This window comes from Ixodes scapularis, unplaced genomic scaffold (genome assembly GCF_016920785.2).
Source record: "Ixodes scapularis isolate PalLabHiFi unplaced genomic scaffold, ASM1692078v2 PGA_scaffold8__174_contigs__length_109621045, whole genome shotgun sequence".
Lineage (NCBI taxonomy): Eukaryota > Metazoa > Arthropoda > Arachnida > Ixodida > Ixodidae > Ixodes > Ixodes scapularis.
In genome coordinates, this window is record NW_024609883.1 from 91,365,416 (window position 1) to 91,386,268 (window position 20,853).

Below are 20,853 nucleotides of genomic sequence, written 5' to 3' on the forward strand. Positions count from 1 at the left end.
CTCGAGGCAAACAAGCACGCTGTGCGGGTTCAGCGTGCAGACATTGCCTTCTTTGCTTTAGCTCACTTTTTTTCACCAGCTTTCTTTTGGTTGAAAAAACCCCCGAGACTGCGGGTAAACGACACAACACTAAAAAGTCTCTAACACAACTTTTTGTTCATTAACTTTCTTTCACGGCAGATTTTTCACGTAACGAGTTCCTTCTCGAAAGAAGGCCCACCGAGAATAATCTAGATAATCAATACTTTGACAGAGCAGTCTTTGAATTAAAGATTTTTGTAGTAACGTATGATTTAAACAAGAACAGGAATGTTGATGAACATGCGGCGGTACTTAGTTTTATTTTAGAAAGTACCATATCTGCAGTGATCTGGGGACAGCAACATTCGACGTCGCCCGACCGCGGTTCCCCATTTAGTAGCTGAAAATCATGACAAAGTTTGTAGTACATTGTAATACTTTTGTTTTAAGATTTGCTATGTGAGGTAGAAAGGAGAGATGCGAATCAAAAGTCATAGCTAAAAGTTTTGTTCTAACCCTTAATTTATGTTTATCAAATTTAATGAATGAGTGCCGTTTCTGGTATTTTGTACCAGTTTCTATTATCATACAAAACATTTCTCAAAGTTGAATTTAAGTTTTTCTTCTTGTGTCTAATGATGTATTCAATTATGTGTAGTTTCCGCACGTCTCTCAATATCCCTTCGGGATATGCCTTCAACTACCAGAACCACATCATTGGCAAATGCCTGAATGTGTACTTTCGTAGAGAAGCTTATTTTTAGAAGATAATTAATTAAAATATACCATAACAGTGTACTTAAGAGAGATCCCTGAGGACACCCTAGTGTAATTTCTTTTTTATATTTCTTGGTTAGCTCGTGTTACCTCGGTTATCTATCTGTCTTCAAAAGGAAAGAGAAGCTTATATAAGTTACGTGGACATTAATGCATTTACGGAAAATGCAAAACAAAAGGGTAGCAAAGTGTATCAAAAGCACAATAAAAATACAAGGATATTACAAGGGAAACCTTAGCGTTTTATTCTGCAGTTTGGAGATGGTGCACTAAGTTATATAATGCTGATGTTGATGATTTATTATGTGTAAATCCAAATTTAATTGGATGTATCAATCTGAATTTTTTTTAGGAAATAATATAGTCTTGTGTAAAGAAGCATTTCCAAAACTTTCCCTAAACGCGAGTTGAGACATATCGGCCTATTAGAACTAGTATCGTTAGTTGGACGTTTTGATTTATTTAGCAGTATAACTGTACCTATTTCTATATTTTAGTGAAATACCCTACTCGGAGACATGAGTTGAATATTACATTTATAAAGGAATAGTGATATGTCCAGAGTTGCTTAATAATTGGTACCGTTTGTTTATCTATACCCGGAGCTGTATTTATGCGCAATGTTGTTATAATTGTTTCTATTTCTCGATATGTAAACTGTGGATCGGGGGAGGAGGGGGGGGGGGGGGGGCTAGATTTGGATATATTATACTGTATCGTAAATTAGTTAATAATGACGAATCTGTTAATATATCAAGAGTTTGATAAAATGTGTGTAAAATATATTTCACAGATTCTATATGTGAGCTAGTTAATGATTTATCCCTTTTTGCATATTAAAGGATTTATTATGGGTGTTCTAATTTTATTAAAAGCTAATTTTACGGAATACCAAAAAGTTAAGTTTTGGTAGCTTGAAAACGAAAATTGTGCCAAGAATTCTTTTTTGCCGATATAATCTTTTCTTTGTAGTCTTTTCTAAAATCTAGATATTGTCTTTTGTATATTGGTCTCATCTCCGAATTGTAACATGCTTGGTACTTTCTAGGATATGCATTATTTCTTAATTTAAATATTGTGTAATTCCTCAGACCACCATGGAGTTGCACGACCATATATTTTTACATTTCTTTCGCGGCCTTTTACCCATCTCTGGAGTCGACAATAAAAGTAATTTACGGTATTTTCTATTTCCTTAGCTGTATGATGCAGAAATGCAAAGTTACTTAACATTGCATCTTTTTTTATATCAAAAGGTTTAGAAATATCATGTTTTGCTAGTTTTCCAATTTTATGCGGAGTTGCATAAAAATCTGAAAGGAATATGTTTATGATCGCTCATTGTTTCTTAATCCCGGATCTCACTGTGTGTGACCTTTGGGACCAGCTCCCCAGATGCCACTGAAAGGTCTATCCAATTCATATTGTTTACAGTTTAAAAGGTTGCTTCTGAGTCTTTTTCATTACGAATTAATACGTTATGCCCTAAAAGGAATGCGCTTAATTGCTCACCTTTTTCGTCATTAATGTCACCGCCCAATATTACGTTTTTTAGCATTAAAATCGCTCCTTATAATTAAGTACTTACCCTGTTTACTTCTCAAAATACCATATAACTCAATCAGTGTTCTATCAACTTCTGAAATTACATCCGGTTTCTTTATTTTGTTTTTAATGCGCTGCTATTGTCCCATTCACTAGTTCGAGCAAACGCGATTCAAATAAAGAAAAATGAACAGACACGCTTTGCAGGGCCCTTTAGGTATAGTGCCGCCCTTAGAGTGTTTGGTTTGGCTCTGCACAGGGAGGGTAGACTGTCTTTTGGGAACAGTCGTTTTCAAGAACAAAACCGAGCGTTTTTATTTAATCTTTCCTTCGCAAAACTTGATGATGTAGCTGGGGGGTCGAGTACTCCCCAGTGCCGATATTTGAATGCGGCTCATAGATTCGACACAAGCATTGTGTGAGCACTCGAGTTTGGCTCGTGATGACTAATAGCTGGACAAGCATTCGGATAGTGGCTCGTGTCCAATCGCGGCAATGACGACAATAGTCGAACCCTAACAATGCCTGGAACTCGGCACGTGTCCTGTGATTTGTTAACTTCAGCGCGTGGCTATGATCAACATTGACGGCAGATAACCGGCTCCAGAACCCGTGGCCGATCATCTGGCTCCGAATAAAAGGGGTGAACGCTGCTCGTTTCTTTTTTTTTTTTTAATTGCTTCTGCCACTTCTGTTCTGTGTGGTGAAAAAAGAACGCGCGTTTTATGGGTCAATGACGTCAGGGATTCGTTCTAAGCGGTATTCGCGCAAAGGACGAAAATCGTTGGACCTCTCCTTCAAAGCACAGAGGAGATGCTTCTCCTCCAGCAAACGCTCGCACTCCATGAAAAAGTCTGTGAGTTCTCTTTTCCGAAGAACGCAAAACAACAAATGACGGCGTAGAATAGAATGGAAGAGTTATATTTGTAACGTATACATTTATACAAATTACATGTTTGAGTACATTATTCACTGGAATCATTATAGAATGGTGTAAGAGAATGATAAACTCATAACACTATTAAATCTGAAAACGATGTGTGTAGTGACATTGAGCAAGTGAAACATCATGCTCTCTGTTTCTACAGCTTCAAATTCATCGTATCTCCGTGCATCTAAGAAGAATCTATAGTACTCATTAAGTCATCGTGGGTTTTTTGGCCAATCCAATCGTGGAAAGCCGACCACAGCAAAGTCAGAGTCGCCTAGTGACAGTTTTAGAAGCTGTAATATTCTCGCTCTGAGGGGTGAATGATGGGTAATGGTGATTATAGAAGAACAAGAGCACCTAAATCAAGCACCTTCGACTTCGTCCATCGAAGGCAAAGTACGATACCCAGCTCGTTAGCATAAATTTCCCGCTTTTTGTGTTATCCTTTCGCAGACGTTCGTTATTTTTTTTGTATGGAGAATCAGGTTTAGCCTAAAACATATTCGATTGGCTGAAGTTTGAAAGGGATTCATTGCAATCACTGAAAAATTCAGCTCGTTTAACTGAAACTTGAATTTTGACGGACCAAAGGTACTTTGAATAAAGGTACTTTTAGATGACCATATATCATAAATATAAAATGTATTTTTTAGATCGAGGGACATATCACGTCAACAATGTAAGAGGGTGATTTAATTTCATATCCTGCAGAAAAGAAAAATCATGCCTCAAAAGCTTTTAAGATATATATACTGTAAATGACTAAATTTTCGTGAGGCGGCTCTTCCGCAGGGTCGCATCTTGGTCTGTAGTGTTTGGCTACACCAGGGATTTAACAAAGTGACGCCACGTCACGTGACCATGTGTATAGTGCCTTCGGGTAAGGTTACTTCAGTTTATCTTTCGCTAAAGTTTGCCCGGTAAACCTGGCGTCACATGACGTCGCGTGACACAAGAACTTGAAAATTGTTCGCGGCCAGTTTTATTGTTACCGCTTTCATGTTCGGAAAGATTTGAGCAGAAACGTACAAAGCAAAGAACGGATATTTGTTTAGATATATAAGGGTGTCTGAAGTCACTAGGGGCTCGATCTAAAATGAACCGTGAAAATCGACGCCTGAACGAAGCAATATAAACTTTTTGTCAAAGGTGCATTTCACACGTCCGTTGTTTCATGTAAAATTGCAAAGCGTAGCTCCCTCTCTGTAAAAAATAGGGCCAAAAATCCTAAGCCATTCCACCCTGTTAAGGTGGATAACCAGCGAAGCTGTTTAGCACCACGACACAGACCCGCCCCGAGGAGCCGAAGGAAACTAGACACGCGCGACGGGACCGTGATTCCAGGATAGCGGAAGGAAAGGAAACTAGGAATGCAAGCGCTTGGAACGACGACAAAGAGAGGGTGGTGCGAGCGTTGACATGGCCGACGCGAATCGCAGAGTGCCAAATTTTTTAGAACCCTTTAATATCTACCTGCCAGTCTACTGATCTTGAAGATGGTGCCTATTGATAACTAATCTAGTGAATAGACCTATTGACCCCGTAAGTGACTACGTCACAAAATGGCGTCTGGATCAAAACAAACCGTTGCTAGGGACGTTGCTATGGTCTAATGCATGGAGGCTCCACATGAGGCTAGATTTTTTGCTTACAAGTAAGTAAACCATTTTTTGTAAGCAACCTAATTTCTTGATATCTAATTATGAAGATGTTCTTGTCGTCTCAGTGTCGTATTGCAACGATGAAAGCCACTTCTGAAGTATTGCACTCCGCATTGCTTTGGTAGCAGCCGACACGATAGATTTGCTGGCCTTCGCTGCAGCGGGCGTCTTCATTGAATTGGGTCGGTAAACCAGCGACAAAAACAAGTGCATCACCATGGCCGTGGAGGCCTCCGCAATCTGCGCTTTTTTCTGTGAAGAACCCAGCTTAGTTCAGAGGGGTGGAAATGCCGTAAAGTCAAACCACGTCATGCAGATCAGTTACGACGATGACTTGAAGTGCAATACCGGCGTAGTGCAGGCCGGCGTGAGAAACAAATCGTACGTCCTGGAGGTAAGTCGTTTGTTATTATTATTATTGAGGTTGTCAGGTTATTAAAAAATTGATTATCTATCGCAATTTCGCAGTATTTTGCTTTTTTTCCCCTTAGTATACATCAAACTCCGTGGATGTGCTCTTTTGGTGAAGATCTCCATCGAACCCGCGACGCGACTACAATTTGTAATAAACTCACCTTATGTTTTTTATCCAGTTATTTCGCGCTTTGTCCAAGCGATGGTTACGACCAGGTGCGACACATTCCCATTGCGCGAGTCCGCAAGCAAAATTTGGGATCTCAACCGGTCGCCTGAAGTGCTTTTCTCACGGGCGCAATGCAATCTTTTGCAGACGATCATCTCAATCGACGCCCGGACTTTTGATAAACCATATTTTGCATCGCACTCCACTATGAATTTTTTATAACTGTCTGAAACTCATCGTATCTCAAACAAATCCAATATCAGGATATCGTCTCTATTCACACGATTCAGACGCCGGCACCGGCTTGGCCGGCGGGCGTGTGGGCAGACGGCATACTAATTGCATTCGTCGTCTGCTGCAGGCGCTGCAGGCGCTGCAGGCATCTTGAGGACCGGAAGTTGCAGTCGTAAATATTTCAGAAACAAGCGATTACCGGCACACTTCTGTCGAAGCATATATGACGTTCAAGCTTTCTACATCTGTAATTTTTAGAAGTTTAAATCCTACTCCTGATTTTTGAACGGTGATGTTTTCGTAGCGAAACCTAACCACGTTTTTCTCCATAACAACGACCCTAGCAACGGTTTGTTTGGACCCATGACGTCACACTTACGGAGTCAATTGCTAAATTACCCAAGCATCAAGGAGAATGCAGGCAACGGTGTGCCACTCGTCGCACGTGCCGGCGTCTTCAGCAGTAACTGTTCTAAAGCAAAAGCCTAAAACAAATGGCATCTTGAACGCGCGTTCGTCAACGCTATATTTTGGTTATTTACTTGGAATTTTTTATGCGGGGAAGGCGTGCGCGTGCGGCGCGTGCACTGGTGCAAGCGTAGACGACTGAGTCGAGCGCACGGTCGAGCAGCGGGGCGTGTTTGGCGCACGTACTGATAGATGGCGCTACTTTCTTATCGAGACTAAGGCCCCTCGATGTGTTTGCGTTTGTCTTGCAAGTAGCGTCAAATGCGCGAGTGCACGAGGCCCATGTCTCGAGCGGCCCTTGGAAGCAAATGGCGGCGCAGCACTGAAATGAGCGGGCCTTGGAAGCGAATGGCGGCGGAGCACCCGCTCATGGCACGTGTCTCGCGCGCTTCCACAACAATGGTTGGCGGTACTTGTAAAAAACGCTTTTATCAAGGGGCTTTAATCGAGACTGCTCGCGACAACCGTGATTTACTAGAACGAAGATAATCTTTTTGTAGTGCACATTTCGCTTAAAAATAAATGCGGACCGTAAAAGCAAAAATTGAAGTTTAAACAAAAAACGCGGTTGCATAGCGTCGGCGTTCTTGGTGACGACGGATTTCGTCTGCGTGCCGTCTGCTTTATTTGGCTTGTCGGCTACACCTTCCGACGATGCTGCCGGCGCTATCTATCAGTAGGTGCGCAAAACGCTCCCTGCTGCTCTACTCAGTCGTCTGCGTCGCCACCCGCCGTTGACCCTGGCAAATATTTTGGCCCCATTTTTTTTAAAGAAAGGGAGCTACGCTTTGTAATTTTACAAGAAAGATGAAAGACGTTTACAAATCTCTATAATGCGAAACTAGAGCGCAACTCTTGAGGAGGAGGAGAAGTGCGCACGGAGGGGGGTATGCTCCTCCTTGTCCTCCGCACACTCTCCTCTTTTTCTCCTCCCCTCCTCCTCCTCATTTCACCTTCCTCTCCTCCTCCCGCTGAAGGTATTAATGGGTGACATGACACAACGTCATGTGACGTCATTTTCCCCACTAAATTTAGCGGGTTGAGTTTCCGTGCAAAATGTAGCAGGGAAATTGACGCCACGTCCCTTGAACACCATTTCAATTTCCCCTCTAAATTTAACAGAGAGAATGACCTCACATGACTTCGTGTCACGTCACGAATGGACAAACTCAGTTTCTCCGCTAAATTTAGATGAAATGTTACCTCAACGCCAATTCATTTCTCTGCTAAATTTAGCGGGGCTGTTATGCCGGTGTCGACGCCGACGGCGACGGCGATGCTGCGAAAGGGGGAAACAGGCGCCTAAGAGCTGCGCTCTAAAAACAGATCTGTGGAATACACCTTTGACCAAAGGTTTAGATTGCGTCGTGCTGGCGTCGATTTGTACGGTCCATTTTAGATCCTGCCTGGTGACTTCAGACACCCATGGCAACGAATTGCTAAAGCTATCACCCTTATGCTTGCTCACACACATTGATCGCCACTCACAACTGTGCTCGCGCCCGTTTCCCTTCTTCGGAAATGCCAGAAAACGTTGGCCCCGAGCATAGCTCAAGTTTAACAATGTTCTCCCCTGTCATCATGTTTGGTTTGATTTCAAAACAGGAAGGGGATCTGAACAATACACAGAACTCCGGATGTTTTCGCTCTTTTGATGGCAAACGTGGTTTCGAAAGCACAAAAACAAACAAACAAGCAAAGAAAAACAACAGAAAAACGCCAAGAATATACACGTGTGCATATGCAGAGTTTGAAGCTAAAATATCATGTTATTTCACCGCCCACGTCAAACGGTAAGCTTCGACTAAGCATAAGGACCTTTGGCGGATTACGTCTTTGCGCCATCATCATTACTTATTCTCGATATATTTCATTGTCGGCTTAAAGCCACCTCTTCGTTCTGCTTACAAAAGCACCAGAGGTGAGTATTTGATATAAATACTTGCGCGGCGGCGGTGGCGATAAATACACCGGCAGGACGATAACAACTGCTTTTGAAAACTGCAGACTCTGGCCAACACGAATTGCTGACTCTGATGCCAGGAGGACATCGTCATCTTCCAGCCCTCACTACCGCCAGCAAAGAACCGTGAGGTCGGGACACGTCACCGAGAGCCTTCGACCCCTGGCGGACATCGTCATCTTCCCGCCCGAGCTGCCAGCAGCCCACAACCCTGAGCCCAGGATACGTCGTTCTAAGCTCGATAAAAGGACAGCGCTCAGTGAGATCCGTCACACTTGCACGGCAGCTGTGGCGATAAAGACACCGGCCGGACGCTAACAACTGCTTTGAAAACTGCAGGTTAGTACGAGAAAACACCATTTATTTTGCTGTTTTTTTTTATTTACTTGTCCGATTGCCGCCGCCGCTGTTACTGTTTGTGTTGAATTGCTACATCATTTTTCTACTGAAATGAGTGAGTCTGATACGTGCCTGTCATGCAATGAAATACTTCCTGATAATGATGCATATCTAACTTGTTCAGAGTGTAAATATTGCTACCATGTAGGTACATGCTCGGGTGTAACTAAAACGAGCTACAAAAAAAAAAAAAGGAAGAGGCGTTAAAGAAAAAGTGGGTATGCCCAACGTGCAAAACATCGAAGACACGTGGAGGAGAGGGTGTTGCAAGCCAGAAACCCAAGTTGGAAGCTACATTTGCTAATGTACTCGCAGAGATAAACAAAATATTATCGGAAATTCCGGAAAAAAGAAACAAAGTAGACTCCTTGATGTCGATCAAGGAGACTGTTGACAGTATGGTATTATCTGTTCAGCATACGTCGAAGCAATATGACGAAGTATTACCCGAGATGAAACGACAAGCGACTGAGACTGTGGACCTAAAGAAAAGAATAGCGAAGGCCGAAGCAAATCAGGAAGTACAAAAACTAAAGCAACAGGTCAATATTCTGGAACAACATGAATGAATGAATGAATGAAGGACATCCCTCCATTCATTGGCCTCTTATACAAAGTTCGACCTTTGATTCCAAATTGGTTAAACTGGAATTGTATTACTCTTTAGTGCATTCTCATCTTAATTACTGTTTATTAGTGTGGGGATCGACAACTAGGACAAACCTCGAAAGGCTTTTTATCATGCAAAAAAAGGCAATCTACATAGATAATGTAGATTTCATGGACCATACTGCCCCGTACGTTTTAAAGCACAATTTGCTTAACGTTAACCAAATGTTTTATCTAAAAGTTTCAATTTACATACGGAACGACATAATTTTGAGCGATTCCTTTGGAATAACACTCAATAGGATTTAAGGTATGAATACTATAAGATACCTTGGTTAAGAATAACCTAAGGAAACCAGAAACTAGAATACATGATACCTCAATTCCTAAACGAACATCCAGATGTCATGGGAATAATACTAAATAGTGCTTCACGTTGCAGCTTCAAATGCGATTTAAAAAAGGTATCTTTTGTCATGTTGTTCGGAATCAATTTGAACGTCAATTTGTGTTTACATACACTGTGTATAGTATTATGAACAGATCTATTCTAGCTACTGTGTAAAATATGACGTGTAATTTTCATCCTTATGGAGGTAATGGTACCAATGATAATGCACTGCCGTTTCTTAGCGATGTTTTTTTTTTTTCGATGTTTTGTACTTGTTTTTTTCCATTGACTGCTGATGTAGTGTACTGAAGGGACTAGGCCTCGTCAGGGAGAGCCTATCTGCTTCTCGTTCTTTCTCCTTGTGACAATCTGTCCGAAATAAAACAAAAACAAACAAGGAACAGCAAAACTTGAATTGTAGTAATCTTTTTTTCTGCCGGGGTGGCTTTGTCACGCGCATACTTGCATTTACGAAATATTAAGGTGATTCCTTCTGATTCTAAAAACCTCGGAGCTCAGCTAAATGACATAACGTGTTTGGCTGATCAATGTATGAAGGATTCGGTACAGAAAGGTGATAATTTCATCAAGCACCTTCATTCCTGAACAATTGTACTCGCGCCTTTTGTTGCGGAATCAAACTTGTATATGTAAGCGTTACAAGTAACGTCTTATTTGTATCTAGCTACTCTTAGTAACGAGATAAGAACCGGTTACATTTAAAGAAAAGATATTAGTTACGTCTTTTAGTTAATTTTTGATAAACTGACGATTAACAATATTTAGTTACCTCCGAAGAAGAACGTGTGCCTAAAAAGTACCCAACCTATTTTCCACCCCAGCTATACTCTGTTTCCCCTTATGATGTACTGCAGGAAAGGCTACAAGCGCGAGTTCCTTGCTCTAGGGCACATCTCGGCGGCACAAGCTCACGTGCACCAAGGGCAGCTGCCAGCGCTATGAGCTCGCACTTCTAGCCTTCGCTGCGGTACAGCATAAGGTGAAACAGAGTATAGCACATGCATTTTGTAGCACGAGAAAAGCGATAAGGATGTGCAGGAAGTATGTTACTATAGCCACAGTTGTTTATTAAAAAAACGTTTAACACCGAGAAATTACTCCCGACGACAAATTTTAAAAGCGGCTACTGCTTCATGAAAACGACACATTCGGAGGAACGAGAAACTAGTGCGTTACTTTCAAGCTGAGGTAACCCTTTAATTTTGAATGAGGGAACGGGTAACGTACCTAGTTACATTTCGAGTAAAAAGGAACGGAATTTAGTTACATTATTTTACATATATATACATGTCTGTGCGGAAGTCAGACTTGAGTCTCCCTTTTGGATGAAAATTGATATTGGCGACTAAGTCATAACTATGTACGCCTAGAACTATGTATGAATTTTTTGGTGTAACCGGCCTCTTGAACTTCCTTGTACTGAATCTTAATATTTTCAGGTTAAACTATGCATTCTTGTCGGCTGGTCTCAGTGGTGGTCGCCCTCTTGGCCACAGGATGTATAGTCAAAACAGATACGGATAGAAACAAATCGTTTTCTGGAGAAAGGTATGAATCATGAAGAAAATAATTCGGGGTAATCGATTTTCCGGGTATATTACGCACCTAAGCTCGCATAACCCAGAGCGATATCTCGCGCTGCTGATCCCAGGGATCCCGCGCGTTCACCTTCTTGTACAAGAGCTCATTGGATAAAAAAAACTGTGGTCTATGGTTTACACACCGTTTTTTGTTTTATGGCGCCCACCATGTTAAATTAAAAAAGGAACTGTCAAAGAGACCTATCACACAATCTGTAATTAAATTGACTACAACCACCGTATTGACCCTGATGCTATATATATTATAACGAACAATCTTTGCCAAACGACAAGCTCCGTCTGACGTTTTCTTAATTAGCGATTTATATAACCGCGAAACATAACATCTATCATGCAAGGTGGGAACCCTTATATAGTTTAATGCCACAGTTCATGCAGTCAGCATTTAGCACTATTAGATTATATGCGGACGACTGCGCGATCTATAGAAAAATAATGAGTGTAACCGACTGTACCCTTATGCAAAATGACTTGTCACAAATTCAAGCATTTTGTCGAGAATGGCAAATGGAGATCAACGTTGACAAAACAAAGTTTGTTAAGTTTACTACAAAATAAAAAACATTACTCAGATTGACTATTCACTTTCTACCATACCAATTGAAGCCGTAACATCCTACAAATATATTGGCATCAACTTTAACTATAACTTATCATGGGAGCCTCATATAAACTACATATCTGCGAAAGCAAACAGAAGTTTGGGGTTTTTAAAGCGCCATCTCTATAAGGCCACGCAAGAAACAAAGCTCCATCGCATACAATTCTCTCATTCGTCCTCAACGCGAGTATGCATCCATTGTCTGGAACCCCCATCAGTTGTACCTAGAAGAAATATTGAAGCTGTACAGAACCGGGCTGCACGTTTCATTCTCCACAATTTCAGCCTACAAGTGTTACCGCAATGAAAGCATAATTAAACCTCGCTCCTTTAAAACACAGAAGAAAAGTATCACGTCTTACCCACCTGCACAAAATATATTATAAATTTCATTTAAAAAAAGATGAATACTGCCCTCCGGCCACCCACATTTCCCCCCGCACTGGCCACCCACTCAAAATTCAACTGACTACACCTAGGACAAACCTATTCAAATTTTCTTCCTTACAATTAACTATTACTGATTGGAACAACCTCCCGGAACCTATTGTGAGCATCACAGAATGCAGTAACTTCAGATCTGCCATTTCCTCCCTCGTCACCACCTAGCGTCCTGTTTGCACGTGTTCATAAACATCCTAGTCTTTTTTTTTTATTTTGAGTGTTTAAATTTGCCCCCCCCCCTTTATGTAAAGCCCTTTGTGGGCATTTAAGGGTTAAATAAATGAAATGAAATGAAGTTTAAAATATTCAGTTTTGTTAGAAATTAAAACAATACTCTCAATAGAAACAAGCCTTAAAATTAAAATCCGCGTGCCTTCAGTTGTTTTCTTTTCCTGAATCGCAGCATGTTTTTTTCGCCATACCTGAATGCGAGCATTGGCCAAGCGGTCAACAAAAGCAAAGTGGAGATTTTCAAAGAGATTGCAAATGTTGATGCTTGTTCTGGATATATTTCATTGTCGGCTCAAAGCCACCTCTTCTTTCTGCTTACAAAAGCACCAGAGGTAAGAATGTTTCTACCTGTGTCATTTCGTCGAAACATAACTTCAGATTTTGGGCACGTGTATATAAAATTTGATTTGTAGTAATTTGTTTCGGCAGGAGTGTCTTCGTCGCGTTCATACTTGCATTTAGGAAATATTAATGCCATTTCTTCTGAATTTAAAAACCTGGGAGCTCAGCTAACCCCCCTAACTAAACCTCTTGTATATAGCGTAAACGTAACTCAATTCATCGTTCAAAATGTTAAGTATTTGCGGCGCGTTCATTTAAAAAGTGCGACGCACACCTCAGTCAGAGAAAGGCCGGAAAAGGGAAAGGGTAACGTGCCGGCCATTCACGGCGTAACCTGAGCGCACTTGATGTCGTAGTTGCCCGCGCCTTCGCTAAACAAAAATTGCTTCTTTCAGTCAGGTTGGGAAGATAGAGGGAGAATCGCTTTGCGTTTTTGGTTTACAGTTACTTTCATTAACGGCTTTCTCTTTCCTCGAGCCCCTGGGAAAATGGGCGTATAATGTTGCAAAATTTAAAAATCTTGACAGCGTGGTTATCGTGTACTTCCGTGAAAAACAGCGAAAAACACACACACACACGATAATTATTTAAAATCGATATTAAAAAAAAGAAATAGTTTGCAGCAATGTTCCGGTCAGCTAGCCAAAGTTCATAATATGGTCGTCGGAGTTTTATTTATTTGTCGGACTCACAAAATGCAAGTGACACTATTTGAAGCGCGTATATTTCTTTATCTATTTAATTCATTGCCATCAGTGCCAGTGGCATTACAGAGGGAAGTTGGTTACACAAGTAAACAATGTATCACAAAATTATTATACATTAGTTGAGGCTTTTTCAGATATAAAAATGTTAGCAACGGCAGTTCGAACATTTCCGTTATCAGGAGTTTCGGCGATGGCTCGGGGAAGGCGATTCTACAGTCATGAAGTGTTGGGAAGGAAAGAGTCATAAAAATTATTTGTGCGACAAGACGGGATGCCAACTTTACGGCGGTAATCGATGCGTCCTGAAAAGTAAGAAGTTGTTCGTTTCATTAAGAAATAACGTAATTATATATTTATTTCAATTACCCTCAGGGCCTCAAGAGCACCGTAGAAAGAAGGGGGTTGACAGGTTTATCAACACCCAAACAGTGCCAATTTTTAATAATGGAAGTAATTTTCTGTTAAGGAAATGTTAAACGCAGCGTCACCAGACAAAGCTACCACAGACGCTGGGAGGTGATTTCATGAAAGCGTTGTTTGGGGTATAAATGAATATTGAAAGGTGGTAGTTTTAAACGATGGTATGGCTATATTTTATTGGTGATCAAGACGGGATGATACTTATAAGAAATGTAATATAATACCTTTTCCCCTAATAGAGTATTACGACTGATTTTGTGAAACAAACAGAAACGAGAAAGTTATCTTCGCGATGCCAGGTTGGGTAGGCTCAAACTAGGTTTCATAAGATGTTACGCTGGAAGTGCGAGGATAGTAAGCATGAAGCGAACATATCTATTTTGAATTGCTCCAATTGCAGACATTAATATTCCAGCACCGGGTCCCAAATTAATTCTGGTTCAGACTGTACGAGGGTCTTATAGAGAGGTCTTTTTTAAAGATATGGAAACGGACGGCAAGTTTCGCTTTGTGAATACGACCATACGATTGGGCATTACTTGTTGAGTGTTTAATGTGACTTTCCCAAGACAAGTCTGAGGAAATATGAACGCCCAGGTATTAAGATGACGCTTGCTGTAAAAAGGTGTGGTTTAGGCGGTTGCATAAAACATCATTATGAGTTCAAAAACACTCATTACCTTACGTTTGTTAGTGTTAAGCTCAATTTTCCAAAAGTCACTCCATTGAAGCACGCGGTTAAGATCAGATATGAGAGAAACTACATCGGAATCATTAGTCGCCTCTCGAAATATCACATATTCATCGTCAGATAAACTAATTATTCCAAACCACAGGAGTGTAAGTCGTTGATAAATATAAAAACGAGTATCTAGTACAGAATCTTGAGGAACTCCAGACGTTAAAGGGGTCATGAAAGGAATTTTAAGTTGGGATGAATGATTTTAAATTGGGACTTTACTAATCGCATTCGTTTAGTTGGCCAAAAGAAAGAGGCTAGAAAGTCAAAAGCCAGCTTTTCGGTACGAACATTTGAAAATATAGCGGACTATTTTGTACCTTCTTGCCTTCGAAAGCTCTCCGCCTTTTCACCATGATACATCCGCTGTTCCAAAAGCGCGTCACCGGCGCCAAACTGACGTCAGCAGAGCCCAGCTCATGCATTGGACACGAGAACTACGTCACTCGGACGTATGCACTCGTCAACAATCAATCCGTCGACGAATATTTGGATTCGCGTTCGTGGCCAATGAGTGCCCTGACGGAACTTATTGTCATTGGGGAATGACAAGTTCTATGGTCTGCATAAAAAGCACTGTGGAAGCTAGGAGTCATCGCACCGGTCCGGAAGGAATGTCACGACCACGTGATTTCACAATTCGCATTTGAGTTGAGGATTAAGGCTAAGGAGGAAGAAGTAGGAAAATCGTTTCATGACCCCTTTAAAGAAGCCAAAGATGAGGAAGAAAGACGTTGCACTCAACTCTTAGTGAACTTAAATTATGAAGCCGTAGAGATGTGACATCTCATCGAAAACCTTGGTGAAATCTAGAAATATGCAATCAGCTTGGGAACTATGATAAATAAATGAGGTGAACGTCGTGACCCATGAGTGAATGTTACAAGCTCAGTTTCGCACACGAATAATTTCCAAACGTTATTCCTAAAGTTCTGACTGCGTAGCCATAGAACCTTGTCCATTATTGCCGAGGAAAGGCGGTATTCCAATTGGTTTTCAAGCAAAAAGGGAACGCTCGCGTGTTTTTGCGCAAGTCAGCAAGCCTTTTCTGCAAAGAAGGTAATTTCGTGCATTATCCTCGATTCCGCAGGATATGAGGGACAGCGCCCCTCTGCTGCTCTGGCTGTCCGGTGGGCCCGGAAAATCTTCCATGTGGGCTCAGTTCCTAGAGAACGGGCCGGTTGGACTCAATGCGACAGGAGGTCTCTTCAAGAGAAGCGAAACCCTTCAAGAGCATGCAAGTGTCATCTACCTGGATCAGCCAGCAGGCGCAGGACTCAGCATAATCAAAAACTATACCGATCCTCGCAATTATGCTCATACATTGGAGGATATGTCTGAAATGATAGAAAAATTTATGAAGCAATTCCTCCTTTTTTTTCCGGAGTACATAGGCCGCTCCTTTTACATCGCAGGTGAATCATACGGAGGTGAGTAAGGAGGAGGGTATTATAATGTTTTCCTAATTTCAGCAAAACCTAAAACAAGTATTGCATACTGTGACGTATGAATGCGTCTGCCGGTGTGTTTGTTCGTGAAGCCTTGCAAAGAAAAATTTCAATTGAATGTTCTTTGTCAACAAATCAGGAACATAAAAGTAAATGTATCTCACTAGACGTTTTCCTCAATTTGACCGCAGTCATTAAAGCAGGAAATGTGTTAGACATTTAGAAAATTAATTCATGCCCATGACGGTGTCAAAGATGGTATATAAATGGATATTCAATTTTAATGATTGTGAGGTTTAACGTTTTCTATAATTATAACACTCAAGCGTCATCAAAGTTGCCGAATTAAATTAGTTCTTAGGGACAGCAACACGGGGGGTCATATATATCTAAACTAAGTAATTACTTATGATCATGGAATGTAGTTTGGTTTGGTTTTATTGATTTTAGTAATTATGTTTCATTTAGAGAACCACACCCAGAGCATTTTTGTCCTCTTCGGTAAAATTGCAGCTCTTGACACAAAAGGAGCAAAACGAAGTGGGAAGGTCTGGCGTAAATAACCAAAAATTTATAATTTAATAGCTTTCTTAAAGTTGTGATTTATTGGCTTAAAATTTAATAAAATATTATTTCCCAAATTATTACATGATTTGACAAGGGCGTAACCTGTGTAGGTTACGCCCTTGTCATGTAGTTGTAAGTAATCGGTAGCCAACTGACTAGAGAGATAGTGGAAGCAGAAAATATTGCCATGAATTATGAAAATGTGTTAGCACTCCATCGCTCACTTTATCAGAAAAAGAATTAGCTTATCTTAGTAGCTTGTCTTATTAGCTCACATGAATGTCATTTAATGGGATGTAGAAGAAAAAGAAGCTAATATTAACGAACGTGTCTAAAATGCGAAGAAGAAAAAGAAGTGCAAATATACAGGGTCTCACAAAAGAACATTTAAATGGTCTTTTTTACCGCAAAAAGAAACTAGGCATTGCCCAACGCTCATTCTCCACCCAAAAGATAGAGCTACAGGTCACAACCAGATGCCAAAGTTTCAGCCCGATCCGATAAGTTAATCGAAAGTTATAAGTGATGTTCTGAAAATTTCAATGCGAAAATGGCGCCCATTTTTGCCCGTTTTCGGTTTCTGGTGCCGTAGAGCCCCATGTGTTTCAAAACTCCGCCAGCCGCCATTTTCTCATAGAAATTTTCAGAAAATCACTTATAACTTTTGATTAAGTTATCGGATCGGGCTGAAACTTTGGCATCTGGTTGTGACCTCTAGTGCTACCTTTGAACGGAAAATGAGCGTTCGTCGATGCTAAGTTTATTTTTGCGGTAAAAAATACCGTGTAAATTTTCTTTTGCGACACCCTGTAGATTGAGTTGTGAGTCAGCGCTCTGTGATTAGTTTGTCTGCTGTAATTGTGTCCCTAAGTGTAATTGTTTTTGTGGCCTGTGGTGACGTGTGTTTGTGTGATTTCCTACTTGCGCTGTTGTTTTTGAGTAATGGATCACCAATTCGCCCAAGCCGCCGTTTTGTACCACTGCCTTTCTTGTTTCTCGTGTCTCGATGCCCCTGCTGTTCTTAAAAGCAGGGCTGGATGCCCTGCTCATAAGGAGATCGACCAACTCGCCCAACTTTCTATCTTGTTCAGTTAGTAGTTGGTTTATCTTTTTCCTTTTGTTGCTAGTGGCCGTTCTGCAGTTCCCCTCGACTGTGTTCGGTCTCAGTGTGTCTTATCTGTATCACGGTGCAATCTACCATCTCCTTGTGGAGTCTTGGTTCCGGGGTTTATATTAACCTTATTTGGATACTTATATCCTGGTTGAGAAAGCGTGACGTCAACGTTGTCATCCCTGTCTTCTTTTGATATGTTCGGGTTCAGTGTTTTGGTTTTCTATTTAAGGTCGTGCTTTGGGAAATAAACATTAACTGTGTACGGAAATTCGCATTGTCCCGTCCTTCTACTTCCCCACTTTCCAAGGTTAAAAAAAAGTCAATTAACTAAATAATATGAGATTTTAATTCCACTGAGCATTTACGGGCAAAACAGTAGCGAACGGTTGGGCCGCTGCCAGCTTCTTCAATTAAGGTTCTCGAAATACGAAGTGGTGTCCTTTTCACTGCTTATCAATGAACGAATGAATCAATCTATCGATTTGATAGGAAAGCGCGACCAGTAAGGCCATAACACATACCTTGCATTTTCTTGTGGCGGTGTTCTCCCACGGAGTCTACTGTCTATTCGAGCAGGTCTTTGTTAGCTTTATAATTTTTTTTATATCTTGAATCCTTTCTTATGACAGTTTAATATCTCTTGAGTGTAGTTATAGCTAGTTGCGAGTTAGTGACTTTTACAAAAATGAGATTTACTTGCATATATTAAAAACACTGCTAATTTTGTTTTTATCTTCTTTCTTCAGCCAGAGCAGCACTGGGATTTGGAGAATGACTGAGGTGCACCCCCCCTGAAAACAAGACAAATTTGACACTAAATGGATTGATACTGGGATCTGGATTCCTAGCTCCAATAGTGGACCTAATGGATTCAACCGAGTTCCTGTACCAAACTGGCCTGCTTAATGACACTGGTCGAACGATATTCAACAAAACGTTCGCACAGATTAGGGAATTATCAACGTTTAACACTACCTTGGCTCTCTATCTTCTAATCTCCACGGTTCTTAATTTGGGAAGTGGCGGTGAGAAAAGCCTTTTTCAGAATCTAACAGGATTCACGGCCCAAGGAAGCGCACTCCATTCTATAATGCCACCTGAGGTTGAGGCATACGTCAACTACACTAGTACAAGCGAATTCAAGGAATCCCTACACGTTCCACTTAAATTACAAATTGATTCACTAAGACCAACGGTGGCTTTAATGTTAAGTCGAGATTTTTTTACCGATATCACGGCAAAACTTATATACGCCCTCGAAAATCAAAATATTCTTCTCTTTACGGGACAAGTTGACACGCTATTTCCGTCCATGAATTTTCGCAAATACTTCTCAACTCTCCAATGGAAAAAGAAGCAAGAATTTGAAGGGGCTGGACGCAACACTTGGAGCATATGCAGAGACTCTCGTCGGGTGGCGGGTTATATAGAGTCAATAGCAAATTTCTCATACGCCGTCGTCCTCAGGGCAGGTCATCACACAACCCTCGATGAGCCAAGTTCTGTTCACCACCTTATGTCGAGCTTTATCAAGAGTGGAAACTTTCAAAACAATTTGAATTTTATCAAATCTCAGCGTGTGAATAAGTAAAAAAGAAATTGAAGATTTAATAAAGTGTACAGGGTATACCATTAAAGGAAATGTTAAAAATTAATCTGGATTCTGCGGTTTATTGGGGGAGTATATTTGTAGCGAAAAACGCGCTTTGAAGCACTAACTGCGACTGTTTTATGCATGTTATTTAACTACAGCTATGCAAAAGAAATAGCAATCGCGCGACATATCTGGAGTGAAAAATAGTGTTAGACCACGTTCAAAAGACCATCAAGCAACATTGGTGGCCGCCTTTACTTGGGCACGAAGACTGTGATGAAATCCGAATCCTTGTCGAATAGCGATGCAGCACTCTTTCTCGATTCGAACTGATCTAAGTTCACGCCGAACTTTAACGCATCCCTTGTATCCAATAGGCGCTCAGAGTACATTCGGCGATACTTCTAGAGCGAATATGCCATCGTCGGATTTATTTTTCTCTCGGTAATGAAGGACTGTCATGGAGTCTACTATGAAGTCTGCTATAAAGAAACTTCTCAGTTTGGGTGTTCACCTAAGTTGTAAATGTATATGCACCACAGTATCTTTTGAAGTAAAAGGCGAAACAGCGCCAAAGTCGTGTTCGCGCTAACAGTGTCGCGCAGTGTACGTGCCCAAACAATGGCGGACCCGTATAATAGTTGCAACTGCCACTAGATGGCGCGCTGAAAACCCCAATCTGATTTTACCGCTTCTATAATATTTCTCGCGAGCTATCTTGACAATTTGTCAGCATTCAAACTGTAGCAGCCATGTAAGGTTTATCAACAGAGCGGGTGTAGTGTTATGACCCTCACAGCTGCTACCGTGCGACAACACCACTTTTCTGAAATTGGGAGTGTTGTGTACATTCTTTGAAACTCCACATTTTGAATTCATGACACACCACGTCGTATACCTCTCAGACATGCCTATGGCCGCCTGGTAACACGGATATGCCCGAACTGAGCTAGAAACCACGTGGTTACAAGCTGAAACACACCCATATAGGTTATCTCTAGAGCCACGTACTGTATGCTGCAGCTTTAGCTGACAGACTAGTGCCACGCTTTTCCGCGTGGCGCCTCTCTCCGCGACTGGTGTAGTGCCGTATCATAGCAACCGACAGATCTGGCTCAGTTTCTATAGCAACCGAGAGAGCCGAACTATGCCGACAGTTGCCCGAGTAGCGTTCGCATATATTTGAGAGCACCGCTCGCGTCTGTTTCTTTTGCTTCTCTAGTAGCTCTTGAGTTCAAATTGTCAGCTCGCGTCTTTGCATTCGTTGAACGTACGGTGAGCGAGGAGTTCAAAACTTCAGATACGTCCCTGTCGGTGGGCCGATCGCGCTTTTATGTGGCCATTACTCACTAGAACTGACTTTTACCATCTTCCAATGAACTGGAGAAGAGATAATACAGACGTTTAGCAAATTGTTATGTTTCGCGTACCGCACTACCGGA

At 41.3% G+C, this 20,853-nt stretch overlaps 1 pseudogene; it reads left to right on the forward strand.

Annotated features, from left to right (window-relative positions):
* Positions 1-11,050: 11,050 nt before the first annotated feature.
* On the forward strand, positions 11,051-19,408 carry LOC115310908 (annotated as a pseudogene).
* The last annotated feature ends 1,445 nt before the right edge of the window (positions 19,409-20,853 follow it).